Source organism: Triturus cristatus, chromosome 12, assembly GCF_964204655.1.
Source record: "Triturus cristatus chromosome 12, aTriCri1.1, whole genome shotgun sequence".
In the NCBI taxonomy this organism is placed as follows: Eukaryota; Metazoa; Chordata; class Amphibia; order Caudata; family Salamandridae; genus Triturus; species Triturus cristatus.
The window spans coordinates 660721236-660738241 of NC_140595.1; the positions used below are offsets into that span (position 1 = coordinate 660721236).

The 17006-nt window shown below is 41.0% G+C and overlaps 15 non-coding genes across 15 annotated transcripts; 9 read left to right on the top strand and 6 right to left on the bottom strand.

Moving 5' to 3' along the window:
• Positions 1-222: 222 nt before the first annotated feature.
• On the bottom strand, positions 223-317 carry TRNAI-UAU (transfer RNA isoleucine (anticodon UAU)). The gene is made up of 2 exons: positions 280-317; positions 223-258 (listed from the first exon to the last, which is right to left on the bottom strand). It is a non-coding gene; the product is annotated as a tRNA-Ile (tRNA).
• Positions 318-2646: 2329 nt separating this feature from the next.
• Positions 2647-2741, bottom strand: TRNAI-UAU (transfer RNA isoleucine (anticodon UAU)). Its single transcript has 2 exons — positions 2704-2741; positions 2647-2682 (listed from the first exon to the last, which is right to left on the bottom strand). It is a non-coding gene; the product is annotated as a tRNA-Ile (tRNA).
• A 412-nt stretch (positions 2742-3153) lies between these two features.
• Positions 3154-3235, top strand: TRNAS-GCU (transfer RNA serine (anticodon GCU)). The gene has a single exon. It is a non-coding gene; the product is annotated as a tRNA-Ser (tRNA).
• A 589-nt stretch (positions 3236-3824) lies between these two features.
• TRNAT-UGU (transfer RNA threonine (anticodon UGU)) lies at positions 3825-3896 on the top strand. The gene has a single exon. It is a non-coding gene; the product is annotated as a tRNA-Thr (tRNA).
• A 1160-nt stretch (positions 3897-5056) lies between these two features.
• TRNAI-UAU (transfer RNA isoleucine (anticodon UAU)) lies at positions 5057-5151 on the bottom strand. The gene is made up of 2 exons: positions 5114-5151; positions 5057-5092 (listed from the first exon to the last, which is right to left on the bottom strand). It is a non-coding gene; the product is annotated as a tRNA-Ile (tRNA).
• Positions 5152-6234: 1083 nt separating this feature from the next.
• Positions 6235-6306, top strand: TRNAT-UGU (transfer RNA threonine (anticodon UGU)). The gene has a single exon. It is a non-coding gene; the product is annotated as a tRNA-Thr (tRNA).
• Positions 6307-7480: 1174 nt separating this feature from the next.
• Positions 7481-7575, bottom strand: TRNAI-UAU (transfer RNA isoleucine (anticodon UAU)). The gene is made up of 2 exons: positions 7538-7575; positions 7481-7516 (listed from the first exon to the last, which is right to left on the bottom strand). It is a non-coding gene; the product is annotated as a tRNA-Ile (tRNA).
• A 1083-nt stretch (positions 7576-8658) lies between these two features.
• On the top strand, positions 8659-8730 carry TRNAT-UGU (transfer RNA threonine (anticodon UGU)). The gene has a single exon. It is a non-coding gene; the product is annotated as a tRNA-Thr (tRNA).
• Positions 8731-11081: 2351 nt separating this feature from the next.
• TRNAT-UGU (transfer RNA threonine (anticodon UGU)) lies at positions 11082-11153 on the top strand. Its single transcript has one exon. It is a non-coding gene; the product is annotated as a tRNA-Thr (tRNA).
• A 1174-nt stretch (positions 11154-12327) lies between these two features.
• TRNAI-UAU (transfer RNA isoleucine (anticodon UAU)) lies at positions 12328-12422 on the bottom strand. The gene is made up of 2 exons: positions 12385-12422; positions 12328-12363 (listed from the first exon to the last, which is right to left on the bottom strand). It is a non-coding gene; the product is annotated as a tRNA-Ile (tRNA).
• A 412-nt stretch (positions 12423-12834) lies between these two features.
• Positions 12835-12916, top strand: TRNAS-GCU (transfer RNA serine (anticodon GCU)). The gene has a single exon. It is a non-coding gene; the product is annotated as a tRNA-Ser (tRNA).
• A 589-nt stretch (positions 12917-13505) lies between these two features.
• Positions 13506-13577, top strand: TRNAT-UGU (transfer RNA threonine (anticodon UGU)). Its single transcript has one exon. It is a non-coding gene; the product is annotated as a tRNA-Thr (tRNA).
• Positions 13578-14751: 1174 nt separating this feature from the next.
• On the bottom strand, positions 14752-14846 carry TRNAI-UAU (transfer RNA isoleucine (anticodon UAU)). Its single transcript has 2 exons — positions 14809-14846; positions 14752-14787 (listed from the first exon to the last, which is right to left on the bottom strand). It is a non-coding gene; the product is annotated as a tRNA-Ile (tRNA).
• A 412-nt stretch (positions 14847-15258) lies between these two features.
• On the top strand, positions 15259-15340 carry TRNAS-GCU (transfer RNA serine (anticodon GCU)). The gene has a single exon. It is a non-coding gene; the product is annotated as a tRNA-Ser (tRNA).
• A 589-nt stretch (positions 15341-15929) lies between these two features.
• On the top strand, positions 15930-16001 carry TRNAT-UGU (transfer RNA threonine (anticodon UGU)). Its single transcript has one exon. It is a non-coding gene; the product is annotated as a tRNA-Thr (tRNA).
• The last annotated feature ends 1005 nt before the right edge of the window (positions 16002-17006 follow it).

Here is a 17006-nt window from a genome sequence, read left to right on the forward strand (position 1 = left end):
CAAATGTATTTTTAAATGCACTGATGTGGTATTTGCATGAAATGCAAGATGGCACATCATGGAATGTTTAAACTGAGCATCGCGGAGGATATGTGATATTTGGCACCCAGAGGAGTAGGACACGTAGATCCTATAAGAAGTAAAGACTCTCTAGCAAGGGCCGTCCATACTCTGAGTTTAAACTTTACTTTTTGTGAAATGGTTTATGAAAAACAACACGGCTGCTCCAAGTGAGGCTCGAACTCACAACCTCGGCATGGCTCAGTGCAAGTACTGCTGTATAAGTACCACGCGCTAACCGATTGCGCCACTGGAGCTCTCTCTTTTCACATCTCCCCAGGTGAGCCATCTACAGCTGACCAAGTAGATGACAGACACTGCTCCATCATTCACTGTGCAAGATCGACTCACATGCTAGCATGTTATCATGACTATTAAAAATATAGTCCAAACGGAATAGATTCTATAATTGTCCTATAACATATGCTCTGTCTATTCAAAACCCCATAGAATTATATCTTGACAGTTCTGACAAAGTCTAGGGGAATCTTATGAATATTTGTAATTAGCACATAGTAAGAATTTCCCAAAAATGAAATGTAGGTCCCTGATTGGGGGAAGACGTGGAATGTGAGATCTTGCCTCAGCTGTTTTTTTCTTTTTTAGGTACAGTATATTGACACTTCAGTACCTTTTGTGAAGCAAGGTTTCAGATGGGGCTGTAGGGCAGACGAGGTGGCCGAGTGGTTAAGGTGATGGACTGCTAATCCATTGTGCTCTGCACGCGTGGGTTCGAATCCTACCTTCGTCGGAAAGCCATCAGAGTCTCTTTTGATGGCCAGCATTTCTTGTAGTATGATTACACTCTCTTTCAAGACAGAGCCAGGATCTGCTAGATGGGATCATCTGACTGTTCCATTTTAACAAATATGTCAAATAAAGTGAAGTATTTTGTGCGTAATAGAAATTAGATCTTTCATGGAGTTTCCAGAGGATTGCCTTTCACTCACTCCTGGCTTATTAACCAGTTTGGATAAATAGATTGATAAGAAAGCAGCTCTTACTCCTAAAGTTTAGGCCGTCTCAAATGAATGACTGTTAACATATGTCTGCCCCACAGAGACAGATCACTTCTAATAAGTGGGTTCTCTATATGTCACTGATTGCAGACATACTAACTAGAGCTATCGGTATGGTCTTGAATGCGAAAACTCTTATTTTCTCATATGAAAATGTAGTTTTTCATACTTCCAAAAAAAGTGCCTTAAGCATGGTCTTCAATGTGTGCGCGCATGTGGACATTCATATGCAACTACGTTTCCATACAGAGTCTCAAAATCATAGATATATTCATACCTCAGTAAGAATACATGTTGCAATTTACATCCTGCGTGCAGACTGGCCTTGTAGCTCAGTGGCAGAGCACTGGTCTTGTAAACCAGGGGTTATGAGTTCAAGCCTCATCAGGGCCTTTTTACATGACTCTTTCTGTATGTTGTTTTCAAGTCATTCTTCCCTGGAGTCACACCTTGCTTTAGGATTGCTTATTTCCAAGCTTCCCTTTCCTGCTTTCATATTATCAAGAAAATATCATGAAGATCATTGAATTATAAATTATTGCCTCACCCCTTCCGATCGCCTGACGATCGCCTGACAAACGCCATTCTCACCCTGCCGGGCAAGCCCTGCCGGGCAAAGCCAAATAAGCCATGCATATTTACAGTTCCTTTGAAAGGCAGAGCGAGGACTAGGACCTCTGTTCCTACTGAATCTGCATCCACAGAAAGGATGTTATAAGGCCCTACAAATTTCACCAAGGAGATGTGAAAGTCTTCCCCCATAAAATACTTTTTTTCCCAGATACCCCGGCTCTTAGGAAAATGAGGTTACTCCTCAAAACCCCACCCCCACTCACCATAAATATCCTTCTCTCCTGCTGTCCATTCAAATGATACAAGGTATCTTGTACATAGAGAGAAAGGGAGAATAGGCAGACTTGCTTCAAAGATTTGGTGGCCTTGGATGGGTGGGTTGAATGAAGAAGTGAACCTGGTTTCTGGGAAAGGAGTATCGAGATGAAGATGAGGAAAAGTGAACATGGACCACATTCATAGGTTAGAGAAATACATTTAATAGGTTGAATGGTTTTGAAAAGTGAACTTCGAGCAGTAATTGTTGTTTTTTAAACTGCAAAGAAATTAAAAATGAATGTGGGATTGGAGGCACACTCTGAGCAGAAAAGCACCATAAGCTGCTATGGTGCAACTCAAGATGGTGAATAGAACCTTTAATATGATGATGCTCTTCTTTTGCTAGTTTTTTCGAGTCACCTTTTATTGTAAGTAGCTGATACAGCATTTTTTGCAGCTCTTCAGTTTATGGTTATCATGTGAGAACACTGTTTTCATCATATTTATTATCCTACAAATGTATTTTTAAATGCACTGATGTGGTGTTTGCATGAAATGCAAGATGGCACATCATGGAATGTTTAAACTGAGCATCGCGGAGGATATGTGATATTTGGCACCCAGAGGAGTAGGACACGTAGATCCTATAAGAAGTAAAGACTCTCTAGCAAGGGCCGTCCATACTCTGAGTTTAAACTTTACTTTTTGAGAAATGGTTTATGAAAAACAACACGCCTGCTCCAGGTGAGGCTCGAACTCACAACCTCGGCATGGCTCAGTGCAAGTACTGCTGTATAAGTACCGCGCGCTAACCGATTGCGCCACTGGAGCTCTCTCTTTTCACATCTCCCCAGGTGAGCCATCTACAGCTGACCAAGTAGATGACAGACACTGCTCCATCATTCACTGTGCAAGATCGACTCACATGCTTGCATGTTATCATGACTATTAAAAATACAGTCCAAACGGAATAGATTCTATAATTGTCCTATAACATATGCTCTGTCTATTCAAAACCCCATAGAATTATATCTTGACAGTTCTGACAAAGTCTAGGGGAATCTTATGAATATTTGTAATTAGCACATAGTAAGAATTTCCCAAAAATGAAATGTAGGTCCCTGATTGGGGGAAGACGTGGAATGTGAGATCTTGCCTCAGCTGTTTTTTTCTTTTTTAGGTACAGTATATTGACACTTCAGTACCTTTTGTGAAGCAAGGTTTCAGATGGGGCTGTAGGGCAGACGAGGTGGCCGAGTGGTTAAGGCGATGGACTGCTAATCCATTGTGCTCTGCACGCGTGGGTTCGAATCCCACCTTCGTCGGAAAGCAATCATAGTCTCTTTTGATGGCCAGCATTTCTTGTAGTATAATTACACTCTCTTTCAAGACAGAGCCAGGATCTGCTAGATGGGATCATCTGACTGTTCCATTTTAACAAATATGTCAAATAAAGTGAAGTATTTTGTGCGTAATAGAAATTAGATCTTTCATGGAGTTTCCAGAGGATTGCCTTTCACTCACTCCTGGCTTATTAACCAGTTTGGATAAATAGATTGATAAGAAAGCAGCTCTTACTCCTAAAGTTTAGGCCGTCTCAAATGAATGACTGTTAACATATGTCTGCCCCACAGAGACAGATCACTTCTAATAAGTGGGTTCTCTATATGTCACTGATTGCAGACATACTAACTAGAGCTATCGGTATGGTCTTGAATGCGAAAACTCTTATTTTCTCATATGAAAATGTAGTTTTTCATACTTCCAAAAAAAGTGCCTTAAGCATGGTCTTCAATGTGTGTGCGCACGTGGACATTCATATGCAACTACGTTTCCATACAGAGTCTCAAAATCATAGATATATTCATACCTCAGTAAGAATACATGTTGCAATTTACATCCTGCGTGCAGACTGGCCTTGTAGCTCAGTGGCAGAGCACTGGTCTTGTAAACCAGGGGTCATGAGTTCAAGCCTCATCAGGGCCTTTTTAATTGAGTCTTTCTGTATGTTGTTTTCAAGTCATTCTTCCCTGGAGTCACACCTTGCTTTAGGATTGCTTATTGCCAAGCTTCCCTTTCCTGCTTTCATATTATCAAGAAAATATCATGAAGATCATTGAATTATAAATTATTGCCTCACCCCTTCCGATCGCCTGACGAACACCTGACAAACGCCATTCTCACCCTGCCGGGCAAAGCCAAATAAGCCATGCATATTTACAGTTCCTTTGAAAGGCAGAGCGAGGACTAGGACCTCTGTTCCGACTGAATCTGCATCCACAGAAAGAATGTTATAAGGCCCTACAAATTTCACCAAGGAGATGTGAAAGTCTTCCCCCATAAAATACTTTTTTTCCCAGATACCCCGGCTCTTAGGCAAATGAGGTTACTCCTCAAAACCCCACCCCCACTCACCATAAATATCCTTCTCTCCTGCTGTCCATTCAAATGATACAAGGTATCTTGTACATAGAGAGAAAGGGAGAATAGGCAGACTTGCTTCAAAGATTTGGTGACCTTGGATGGGTGGGTTGAATGAAGAAGTGAACCTGGTTTCTGGGAAAGGAGTATCGAGATGAAGATGAGGAAAAGTGAACATGGACCACATTCATAGGTTAGAGAAATACATTTAATAGGTTGAATGGTTTTGAAAAGTGAACTTCGAGCAGTAATTGTTGTTTTTTAAACTGCAAAGAAATTAAAAATGAATGTGGGATTGGAGGCACACTCTGAGCAGAAAAGCACCATAAGCTGCTATGGTGCAACTCAAGATGGTGAATAGAACCTTTAATATGATGATGCTCTTCTTTTGCTAGTTTTTTCGAGTCACCTTTTATTGTAAGTAGCTGATACAGCATTTTTTGCAGCTCTTCAGTTTATGGTTATCATGTGAGAACACTGTTTTCATCATATTTATTATTCTACAAATGTATTTTTAAATGCACTGATGTGGTGTTTGCATGAAATGCAAGATGGCACATCATGGAATGTTTAAACTGAGCATCGCGGAGGATATGTGATATTTGGCACCCGGAGGAGTAGGACACGTAGATCCTATAAGAAGTAAAGACTCTCTAGCAAGGGCCGTCCATACTCTGAGTTTAAACTTTACTTTTTGTGAAATGGTTTATGAAAAACAACACGGCTGCTCCAGGTGAGGCTCGAACTCACAACCTCGGCATGGCTCAGTGCAAGTACTGCTGTATAAGTACCGCGTGCTAACCGATTGCGCCACTGGAGCTCTCTCTTTTCACATCTCCCCAGGTGAGCCATCTACAGCTGACCAAGTAGATGACAGACACTGCTCCATCATTCACTGTGCAAGATCGACTCACATGCTAGCATGTTATCATGACTATTAAAAATACAGTCCAAACGGAATAGATTCTATAATTGTCCTATAACATATGCTCTGTCTATTCAAAACCCCATAGAATTATATCTTGACAGTTCTGACAAAGTCTAGGGGAATCTTATGAATATTTGTAATTAGCACATAGTAAGAATTTCCCAAAAATGAAATGTAGGTCCCTGATTGGGGGAAGACGTGGAATGTGAGATCTTGCCTCAGCTGTTTTTTTCTTTTTTAGGTACAGTATATTGACACTTCAGTACCTTTTGTGAAGCAAGGTTTCAGATGGGGCTGTAGGGCAGACGAGGTGGCCGAGTGGTTAAGGCGATGGACTGCTAATCCATTGTGCTCTGCACGCGTGGGTTCGAATCCCCCCTTCGTCGGAAAGCCATCAGAGTCTCTTTTGATGGCCAGCATTTCTTGTAGTATAATTACACTCTCTTTCAAGACAGAGCCAGGATCTGCTAGATGGGATCATCTGACTGTTCCATTTTAACAAATATGTCAAATAAAGTGAAGTATTTTGTGCGTAATAGAAATTAGATCTTTCATGGAGTTTCCAGAGGATTGCCTTTCACTCACTCCTGGCTTATTAACCAGTTTGGATAAATAGATTGATAAGAAAGCAGCTCTTACTCCTAAAGTTTAGGCCGTCTCAAATGAATGACTGTTAACATATGTCTGCCCCACAGAGACAGATCACTTCTAATAAGTGGGTTCTCTATATGTCACTGATTGCAGACATACTAACTAGAGCTATCGGTATGGTCTTGAATGCGAAAACTCTTATTTTCTCATATGAAAATGTAGTTTTTCATACTTCCAAAAAAAGTGCCTTAAGCATGGTCTTCAATGTGTGCGCGCACGTGGACATTCATATGCAACTACGTTTCCATACAGAGTCTCAAAATCATAGATATATTCATACCTCAGTAAGAATACATGTTGCAATTTACATCCTGCGTGCAGACTGGCCTTGTAGCTCAGTGGCAGAGCACTGGTCTTGTAAACCAGGGGTCATGAGTTCAAGCCTCATCAGGGCCTTTTTACATGAGTCTTTCTGTATGTTGTTTTCAAGTCATTCTTCCCTGGAGTCACACCTTGCTTTAGGATTGCTTATTGCCAAGCTTCCCTTTCCTGCTTTCATATTATCAAGAAAATATCATGAAGATCATTGAATTATAAATTATTGCCTCACCCCTTCCGATCGCCTGACGAACGCCTGACAAACGCCATTCTCACCCTGGCGGGCAAGCCCTGCCGGGCAAAGCCAAATAAGCCATGCATATTTACAGTTCCTTTGAAAGGCAGAGCGAGGACTAGGACCTCTGTTCCGACTGAATCTGCATCCACAGAAAGGATGTTATAAGGCCCTACAAATTTCACCAAGGAGATGTGAAAGTCTTCCCCCATAACATACTTTTTTTCCCAGATACCCCGGCTCTTAGGCAAATGAGGTTACTCCTCAAAACCCCACCCCCACTCACCATAAATATCCTTCTCTCCTGCTGTCCATTCAAATGATACAAGGTATCTTGTACATAGAGAGAAAGGGAGAATAGGCAGACTTGCTTCAAAGATTTGGTGACTTTGGATGGGTGGGTTGAATGAAGAAGTGAACCTGGTTTCTGGGAAAGGAGTATCGAGATGAAGATGAGGAAAAGTGAACATGGACCACATTCATAGGTTAGAGAAATACATTTAATAGGTTGAATGGTTTTGAAAAGTGAACTTCGAGCAGTAATTGTTGTTTTTTAAACTGCAAAGAAATTAAAAATGAATGTGGGATTGGAGGCACACTCTGAGCAGAAAAGCACCATAAGCTGCTATGGTGCAACTCAAGATGGTGAATAGAACCTTTAATATGATGATGCTCTTCTTTTGCTAGTTTTTTCGAGTCACCTTTTATTGTAAGTAGCTGGTACAGCATTTTTTGCAGCTCTTCAGTTTATGGTTATCATGTGAGAACACTGTTTTCATCATATTTATTATTCTACAAATGTATTTTTAAATGCACTGATGTGGTGTTTGCATGAAATGCAAGATGGCACATCATGGAATGTTTAAACTGAGCATCGCGGAGGATATGTGATATTTGGCACCCAGAGGAGTAGGACACGTAGATCCTATAAGAAGTAAAGACTCTCTAGCAAGGGCCGTCCATACTCTGAGTTTAAACTTTACTTTTTGTGAAATGGTTTATGAAAAACAACACGGCTGCTCCAGGTGAGGCTCGAACTCACAACCTCAGCATGGCTCAGTGCAAGTACTGCTGTATAAGTACCGCGCGCTAACCGATTGCGCCACTGGAGCTCTCTCTTTTCACATCTCCCCAGGTGAGCCATCTACAGCTGACCAAGTAGATGACAGACACTGCTCCATCATTCACTGTGCAAGATCGACTCACATGCTAGCATGTTATCATGACTATTAAAAATACAGTCCAAACGGAATAGATTCTATAATTGTCCTATAACATATGCTCTGTCTATTCAAAACCCCATAGAATTATATCTTGACAGTTCTGACAAAGTCTAGGGGAATCTTATGAATATTTGTAATTAGCACATAGTAAGAATTTCCCAAAAATGAAATGTAGGTCCCTGATTGGGGGAAGACGTGGAATGTGAGATCTTGCCTCAGCTGTTTTTTTCTTTTTTAGGTACAGTATATTGACACTTCAGTACCTTTTGTGAAGCAAGGTTTCAGATGGGGCTGTAGGGCAGACGAGGTGGGCGAGTGGTTAAGGCGATGGACTGCTAATCCATTGTGCTCTGCACGCGTGGGTTTGAATCCCACCTTCGTCGGAAAGCCATCAGAGTCTCTTTTGATGGCCAGCATTTCTTGTAGTATAATTACACTCTCTTTCAAGACAGAGCCAGGATCCGCTAGATGGGATCATCTGACTGTTCCATTTTAACAAATATGTCAAATAAAGTGAAGTATTTTGTGCGTAATAGAAATTAGATCTTTCATGGAGTTTCCAGAGGATTGCCTTTCACTCACTCCTGGCTTATTAACCAGTTTGGATAAATAGATTGATAAGAAAGCAGCTCTTACTCCTAAAGTTTAGGCCGTCTCAAATGAATGACTGTTAACATATGTCTGCCCCACAGAGACAGATCACTTCTAATAAGTGGGTTCTCTATATGTCACTGATTGCAGACATACTAACTAGAGCTATCGGTATGGTCTTGAATGCGAAAACTCTTATTTTCTCATATGAAAATGTAGTTTTTCATACTTCCCAAAAAAGTGCCTTAAGCATGGTCTTCAATGTGTGCGCGCACGTGGACATTCATATGCAACTACGTTTCCATACAGAGTCTCAAAATCATAGATATATTCATACCTCAGTAAGAATACATGTTGCAATTTACATCCTGCGTGCAGACTGGCCTTGTAGCTCAGTGGCAGAGCACTGGTCTTGTAAACCAGGGGTCATGAGTTCAAGCCTCATCAGGGCCTTTTTACATGAGTCTTTCTGTATGTTGTTTTCAAGTCATTCTTCCCTGGAGTCACACCTTGCTTTAGGATTGCTTATTGCCAAGCTTCCCTTTCCTGCTTTCATATTATCAAGAAAATATCATGAAGATCATTGAGTTATAAATTATTGCCTCACCCCTTCCGATCGCCTGACGAACGCCTGACAAACGCCATTCTCACCCTGGCGGGCAAGCCCTGCCGGGCAAAGCCAAATAAGCCATGCATATTTACAGTTCCTTTGAAAGGCAGAGCGAGGACTAGGACCTCTGTTCCGACTGAATCTGCATCCACAGAAAGGATGTTATAAGGCCCTACAAATTTCACCAAGGAGATGTGAAAGTCTTCCCCCATAAAATACTTTTTTTCCCAGATACCCCGGCTCTTAGGGAAATGAGGTTACTCCTCAAAACCCCACCCCCACTCACCATAAATATCCTTCTCTCCTGCTGTCCATTCAAATGATACAAGGTATCTTGTACATAGAGAGAAAGGGAGAATAGGCAGACTTGCTTCAAAGATTTGGTGACTTTGGATGGGTGGGTTGAATGAAGAAGTGAACCTGGTTTCTGGGAAAGGAGTATCGAGATGAAGATGAGGAAAAGTGAACATGGACCACATTCATAGGTTAGAGAAATACATTTAATAGGTTGAATTGTTTTGAAAAGTGAACTTCGAGCAGTAATTGTTGTTTTTTAAACTGCAAAGAAATTAAAAATGAATGTGGGATTGGAGGCACACTCTGAGCAGAAAAGCACCATAAGCTGCTATGGTGCAACTCAAGATGGTGAATAGAACCTTTAATATGATGATGCTCTTCTTTTGCTAGTTTTTTCGAGTCACCTTTTATTGTAAGTAGCTGATACAGCATTTTTTGCAGCTCTTCAGTTTATGGTTATCATGTGAGAACACTGTTTTCATCATATTTATTATTCTACAAATGTATTTTTAAATGCACTGATGTGGTGTTTGCATGAAATGCAAGATGGCACATCATGGAATGTTTAAACTGAGCATCGCGGAGGATATGTGATATTTGGCACCCAGAGGAGTAGGACACGTAGATCCTATAAGAAGTAAAGACTCTCTAGCAAGGGCCATCCATACTCTGAGTTTAAACTTTACTTTTTGTGAAATGGTTTATGAAAATCAACACGGCTGCTACAGGTGAGGCTCGAACTCACAACCTCGGCATGGCTCAGTGCAAGTACTGCTGTATAAGTACCGCGCGCTAACCGATTGCACCACTGGAGTTCTCTCTTTTCACATCTCCCCAGGTGAGCCATCTACAGCTGACCAAGTAGATGACAGACACTGCTCCATCATTCACTGTGCAAGATCGACTCACATGCTAGCATGTTATCATGACTATTAAAAATACAGTCCAAACGGAATAGATTCTATAATTGTCCTATAACATATGCTCTGTCTATTCAAACCCCATAGAATTATATCTTGACAGTTCTGACAAAGTCTAGGGGAATCTTATGAATATTTGTAATTAGCACATAGTAAGAATTTCCCAAAAATGAAATGTAGGTCCCTGATTGGGGGAAGACGTGGAATGTGAGATCTTGCCTCAGCTGTTTTTTTCTTTTTTAGGTACAGTATATTGACACTTCAGTACCTTTTGTGAAGCAAGGTTTCAGATGGGGCTGTAGGGCAGACGAGGTGGCTGAGTGGTTAAGGCGATGGACTGCTAATCCATTGTGCTCTGCACGCGTGGGTTCGAATCCCACCTTCGTCGGAAAGCCTTCAGAGTCTCTTTTGATGGCCAGCATTTCTTGTAGTATAATTACACTCTCTTTCAAGACAGAGCCAGGATCCGCTAGATGGGATCATCTGACTGTTCCATTTTAACAAATATGTCAAATAAAGTGAAGTATTTTGTGCGTAATAGAAATTAGATCTTTCATGGAGTTTCCAGAGGATTGCCTTTCACTCACTCCTGGCTTATTAACCAGTTTGGATAAATAGATTGATAAGAAAGCAGCTCTTACTCCTAAAGTTTAGGCCGTCTCAAATGAATGACTGTTAACATATGTCTGCCCCACAGAGACAGATCACTTCTAATAAGTGGGTTCTCTATATGTCACTGATTGCAGACATACTAACTAGAGCTATCGGTATGGTCTTGAATGCGAAAACTCTTATTTTCTCATATGAAAATGTAGTTTTTCATACTTCCAAAAAAAGTGCCTTAAGCATGGTCTTCAATGTGTGCGCGCACGTGGACATTCATATGCAACTACGTTTCCATACAGAGTCTCAAAATCATAGATATATTCATACCTCAGTAAGAATACATGTTGCAATTTACATCCTGCGTGCAAACTGGCCTTGTAGCTCAGTGGCAGAGCACTGGTCTTGTAAACCAGGGGTCATGAGTTCAAGCCTCATCAGGGCCTTTTTACATGAGTCTTTCTGTATGTTGTTTTCAAGTCATTCTTCCCTGGAGTCACACCTTGCTTTAGGATTGCTTATTGCCAAGCTTCCCTTTCCTGCTTTCATATTATCAAGAAAATATCATGAAGATCATTGAGTTATAAATTATTGCCTCACCCCTTCCGATCGCCTGACGAACGCCTGACAAACGCCATTCTCACCCTGGCGGGCAAGCCCTGCCGGGCAAAGCCAAATAAGCCATGCATATTTACAGTTCCTTTGAAAGGCAGAGCGAGGACTAGGACCTCTGTTCCGACTGAATCTGCATCCACAGAAAGGATGTTATAAGGCCCTACAAATTTCACCAAGGAGATGTGAAAGTCTTCCCCCATAAAATACTTTTTTTCCCAGATACCCCGGCTCTTAGGGAAATGAGGTTACTCCTCAAAACCCCACCCCCACTCACCATAAATATCCTTCTCTCCTGCTGTCCATTCAAATGATACAAGGTATCTTGTACATAGAGAGAAAGGGAGAATAGGCAGACTTGCTTCAAAGATTTGGTGACTTTGGATGGGTGGGTTGAATGAAGAAGTGAACCTGGTTTCTGGGAAAGGAGTATCGAGATGAAGATGAGGAAAAGTGAACATGGACCACATTCATAGGTTAGAGAAATACATTTAATAGGTTGAATGGTTTTGAAAAGTGAACTTCGAGCAGTAATTGTTGTTTTTTAAACTGCAAAGAAATTAAAAATGAATGTGGGATTGGAGGCACACTCTGAGCAGAAAAGCACCATAAGCTGCTATGGTGCAACTCAAGATGGTGAATAGAACCTTTAATATGATGATGCTCTTCTTTTGCTAGTTTTTTCGAGTCACCTTTTATTGTAAGTAGCTGGTACAGCATTTTTTGCAGCTCTTCAGTTTATGGTTATCATGTGAGAACACTGTTTTCATCATATTTATTATTCTACAAATGTATTTTTAAATGCACTGATGTGGTGTTTGCATGAAATGCAAGATGGCACATCATGGAATGTTTAAACTGAGCATCGCGGAGGATATGTGATATTTGGCACCCAGAGGAGTAGGACACGTAGATCCTATAAGAAGTAAAGACTCTCTAGCAAGGGCCGTCCATACTCTGAGTTTAAACTTTACTTTTTGTGAAATGGTTTATGAAAAACAACACGGCTGCTCCAGGTGAGGCTCGAACTCACAACCTCAGCATGGCTCAGTGCAAGTACTGCTGTATAAGTACCGCGCGCTAACCGATTGCGCCACTGGAGCTCTCTCTTTTCACATCTCCCCAGGTGAGCCATCTACAGCTGACCAAGTAGATGACAGACACTGCTCCATCATTCACTGTGCAAGATCGACTCACATGCTAGCATGTTATCATGACTATTAAAAATACAGTCCAAACGGAATAGATTCTATAATTGTCCTATAACATATGCTCTGTCTATTCAAAACCCCATAGAATTATATCTTGACAGTTCTGACAAAGTCTAGGGGAATCTTATGAATATTTGTAATTAGCACATAGTAAGAATTTCCCAAAAATGAAATGTAGGTCCCTGATTGGGGGAAGACGTGGAATGTGAGATCTTGCCTCAGCTGTTTTTTTCTTTTTTAGGTACAGTATATTGACACTTCAGTACCTTTTGTGAAGCAAGGTTTCAGATGGGGCTGTAGGGCAGACGAGGTGGCCGAGTGGTTAAGGCGATGGACTGCTAATCCATTGTGCTCTGCACGCGTGGGTTCGAATCCCACCTTCGTCGGAAAGCCATCAGAGTCTCTTTTGATGGCCAGCATTTCTTGTAGTATAATTACACTCTCTTTCAAGACAGAGCCAGGATCCGCTAGATGGGATCATCTGACTGTTCCATTTTAACAAATATGTCAAATAAAGTGAAGTATTTTGTGCGTAATAGAAATTAGATCTTTCATGGAGTTTCCAGAGGATTGCCTTTCACTCACTCCTGGCTTATTAACCAGTTTGGATAAATAGATTGATAAGAAAGCAGCTCTTACTCCTAAAGTTTAGGCCGTCTCAAATGAATGACTGTTAACATATGTCTGCCCCACAGAGACAGATCACTTCTAATAAGTGGGTTCTCTATATGTCACTGATTGCAGACATACTAACTAGAGCTATCGGTATGGTCTTGAATGCGAAAACTCTTATTTTCTCATATGAAAATGTAGTTTTTCATACTTCCAAAAAAAGTGCCTTAAGCATGGTCTTCAATGTGTGCGCACACGTGGACATTCATATGCAACTACGTTTCCATACAGAGTCTCAAAATCATAGATATATTCATACCTCAGTAAGAATACATGTTGCAATTTACATCCTGCGTGCAGACTGGCCTTGTAGCTCAGTGGCAGAGCACTGGTCTTGTAAACCAGGGGTCATGAGTTCAAGCCTCATCAGGGCCTTTTTACATGAGTCTTTCTGTATGTTGTTTTCAAGTCATTCTTCCCTGGAGTCACACCTTGCTTTAGGATTGCTTATTGCCAAGCTTCCCTTTCCTGCTTTCATATTATCAAGAAAATATCATGAAGATCATTGAATTATAAATTATTGCCTCACCCCTTCCGATCGCCTGACGAACGCCTGACAAACGCCATTCTCACCCTGGCGGGCAAGCCCTGCCGGGCAAAGCCAAATAAGCCATGCATATTTACAGTTCCTTTGAAAGGCAGAGCGAGGACTAGGACCTCTGTTCCGACTGAATCTGCATCCACAGAAAGGATGTTATAAGGCCCTACAAATTTCACCAAGGAGATGTGAAAGTCTTCCCCCATAAAATAATTTTTTTCCCAGATACCCCGGCTCTTAGGCAAATGAGGTTACTCCTCAAAACCCCACCCCCACTCACCATAAATATCCTTCTCTCCTGCTGTCCATTCAAATGATACAAGGTATCTTGTACATAGAGAGAAAGGGAGAATAGGCAGACTTGCTTCAAAGATTTGGTGACTTTGGATGGGTGGGATGAATGAAGAAGTGAACCTGGTTTCTGGGAAAGGAGTATCGAGATGAAGATGAGGAAAAGTGAACATGGACCACATTCATAGGTTAGAGAAATACATTTAATAGGTTGAATGGTTTTGAAAAGTGAACTTCGAGCAGTAATTGTTGTTTTTTAAACTGCAAAGAAATTAAAAATGAATGTGGGATTGGAGGCACACTCTGAGCAGAAAAGCACCATAAGCTGCTATGGTGCAACTCAAGATGGTGAATAGAACCTTTAATATGATGATGCTCTTCTTTTGCTAGTTTTTTCGAGTCACCTTTTATTGTAAGTAGCTGATACAGCATTTTTTGCAGCTCTTCAGTTTATGGTTATCATGTGAGAACACTGTTTTCATCATATTTATTATTCTACAAATGTATTTTTAAATGCACTGATGTGGTGTTTGCATGAAATGCAAGATGGCACATCATGGAATGTTTAAACTGAGCATCGCGGAGGATATGTGATATTTGGCACCCAGAGGAGTAGGACACGTAGATCCTATAAGAAGTAAAGACTCTCTAGCAAGGGCCGTCCATACTCTGAGTTTAAACTTTACTTTTTGTGAAATGGTTTATGAAAAACAACACGACTGCTCCAGGTGAGGCTCGAACTCACAACCTCGGCATAGCTCAGTGCAAGTACTGCTGTATAAGTACCGCGCGCTAACCGATTGCGCCACTGGAGCTCTCTCTTTTTACATCTCCCCAGGTGAGCCATCTACAGCTGACCAAGTAGATGACAGACACTGCTCCATCATTCACTGTGCAAGATCGACTCACATGCTAGCATGTTATCATGACTATTAAAAATACAGTCCAAACGGAATAGATTCTATAATTGTCCTATAACATATGCTCTGTCAATTCAAAACCCCATAGAATTATATCTTGACAGTTCTGACAAAGTCTAGGGGAATCTTATGAATATTTGTAATTACCACATAGTAAGAATTTCCCAAAAATGAAATGTAGGTCCCTGATTGGGGGAAGACGTGGAATGTGAGATCTTGCCTCAGCTGTTTTTTTCTTTTTTAGGTACAGTATATTGACACTTCAGTACCTTTTGTGAAGCAAGGTTTCAGATGGGGCTGTAGGGCAGACGAGGTGGCCGAGTGGTTAAGGCGATGGACTGCTAATCCATTGTGCTCTGCACGCGTGGGTTCGAATCCCACCTTCGTCGGAAAGCCATCAGAGTCTCTTTTGATGGCCAGCATTTCTTGTAGTATAATTACACTCTCTTTCAAGACAGAGCCAGGATCCGCTAGATGGGATCATCTGACTGTTCCATTTTAACAAATATGTCAAATAAAGTGAAGTATTTTGTGCGTAATAGAAATTAGATCTTTCATGGAGTTTCCAGAGGATTGCCTTTCACTCACTCCTGGCTTATTAACCAGTTTGGATAAATAGATTGATAAGAAAGCAGCTCTTACTCCTAAAGTTTAGGCCGTCTCAAATGAATGACTGTTAACATATGTCTGCCCCACAGAGACAGATCACTTCTAATAAGTGGGTTCTCTATATGTCACTGATTGCAGACATACTAACTAGAGCTATCGGTATGGTCTTGAATGCGAAAACTCTTATTTTCTCATATGAAAATGTAGTTTTTCATACTTCCAAAAAAAGTGCCTTAAGCATGGTCTTCAATGTGTGCGCGCACGTGGACATTCATATGCAACTACGTTTCCATACAGAGTCTCAAAATCATAGATATATTCATACCTCAGTAAGAATACATGTTGCAATTTACATCCTGCGTGCAGACTGGCCTTGTAGCTCAGTGGCAGAGCACTGGTCTTGTAAACCAGGGGTCATGAGTTCAAGCCTCATCAGGGCCTTTTTACATGAGTCTTTCTGTATGTTGTTTTCAAGTCATTCTTCCCTGGAGTCACACCTTGCTTTAGGATTGCTTATTGCCAAGCTTCCCTTTCCTGCTTTCATATTATCAAGAAAATATCATGAAGATCATTGAATTATAAATTATTGCCTCACCCCTTCATATCGCCTGACGAACGCCTGACAAACGCCATTCTCACCCTGCCGGGCAAAGCCAAATAAGCCATGCATATTTACAGTTCCTTTGAAAGGCAGAGCGAGGACTAGGACCTCTGTTCCGACTGAATCTGCATCCACAGAAAGGATGTTATAAGGCCCTACAAATTTCACCAAGGAGATGTGAAAGTCTTCCCCCATAAAATACTTTTTTTCCCAGATACCCCGGCTCTTAGGCAAATGAGGTTACTCCTCAAAACCCCACCCCCACTCACCATAAATATCCTTCTCTCCTGCTGTCCATTCAAATGATACAAGGTATCTTGTACATAGAGAGAAAGGGAGAATAGGCAGACTTGCTTCAAAGATTTGGTGACTTTGGATGGGTGGGATGAATGAAGAAGTGAACCTGGTTTCTGGGAAAGGAGTATCGAGATGAAGATGAGGAAAAGTGAACATGGACCACATTCATAGGTTAGAGAAATACATTTAATAGGTTGAATGGTTTTGAAAAGTGAACTTCGAGCAGTAATTGTTGTTTTTTAAACTGCAAAGAAATTAAAAATGAATGTGGGATTGGAGGCACACTCTGAGCAGAAAAGCACCATAAGCTGCTATGGTGCAACTCAAGATGGTGAATAGAACCTTTAATATGATGATGCTCTTCTTTTGCTAGTTTTTTCGAGTCACCTTTTATTGTAAGTAGCTGATACAGCATTTTTTGCAGCTCTTCAGTTTATGGTTATCATGTGAGAACACTGTTTTCATCATATTTATTATTCTACAAATGTATTTTTAAATGCACTGATGTGGTGTTTGCATGAAATGCAAGATGGCACATCATGGAATGT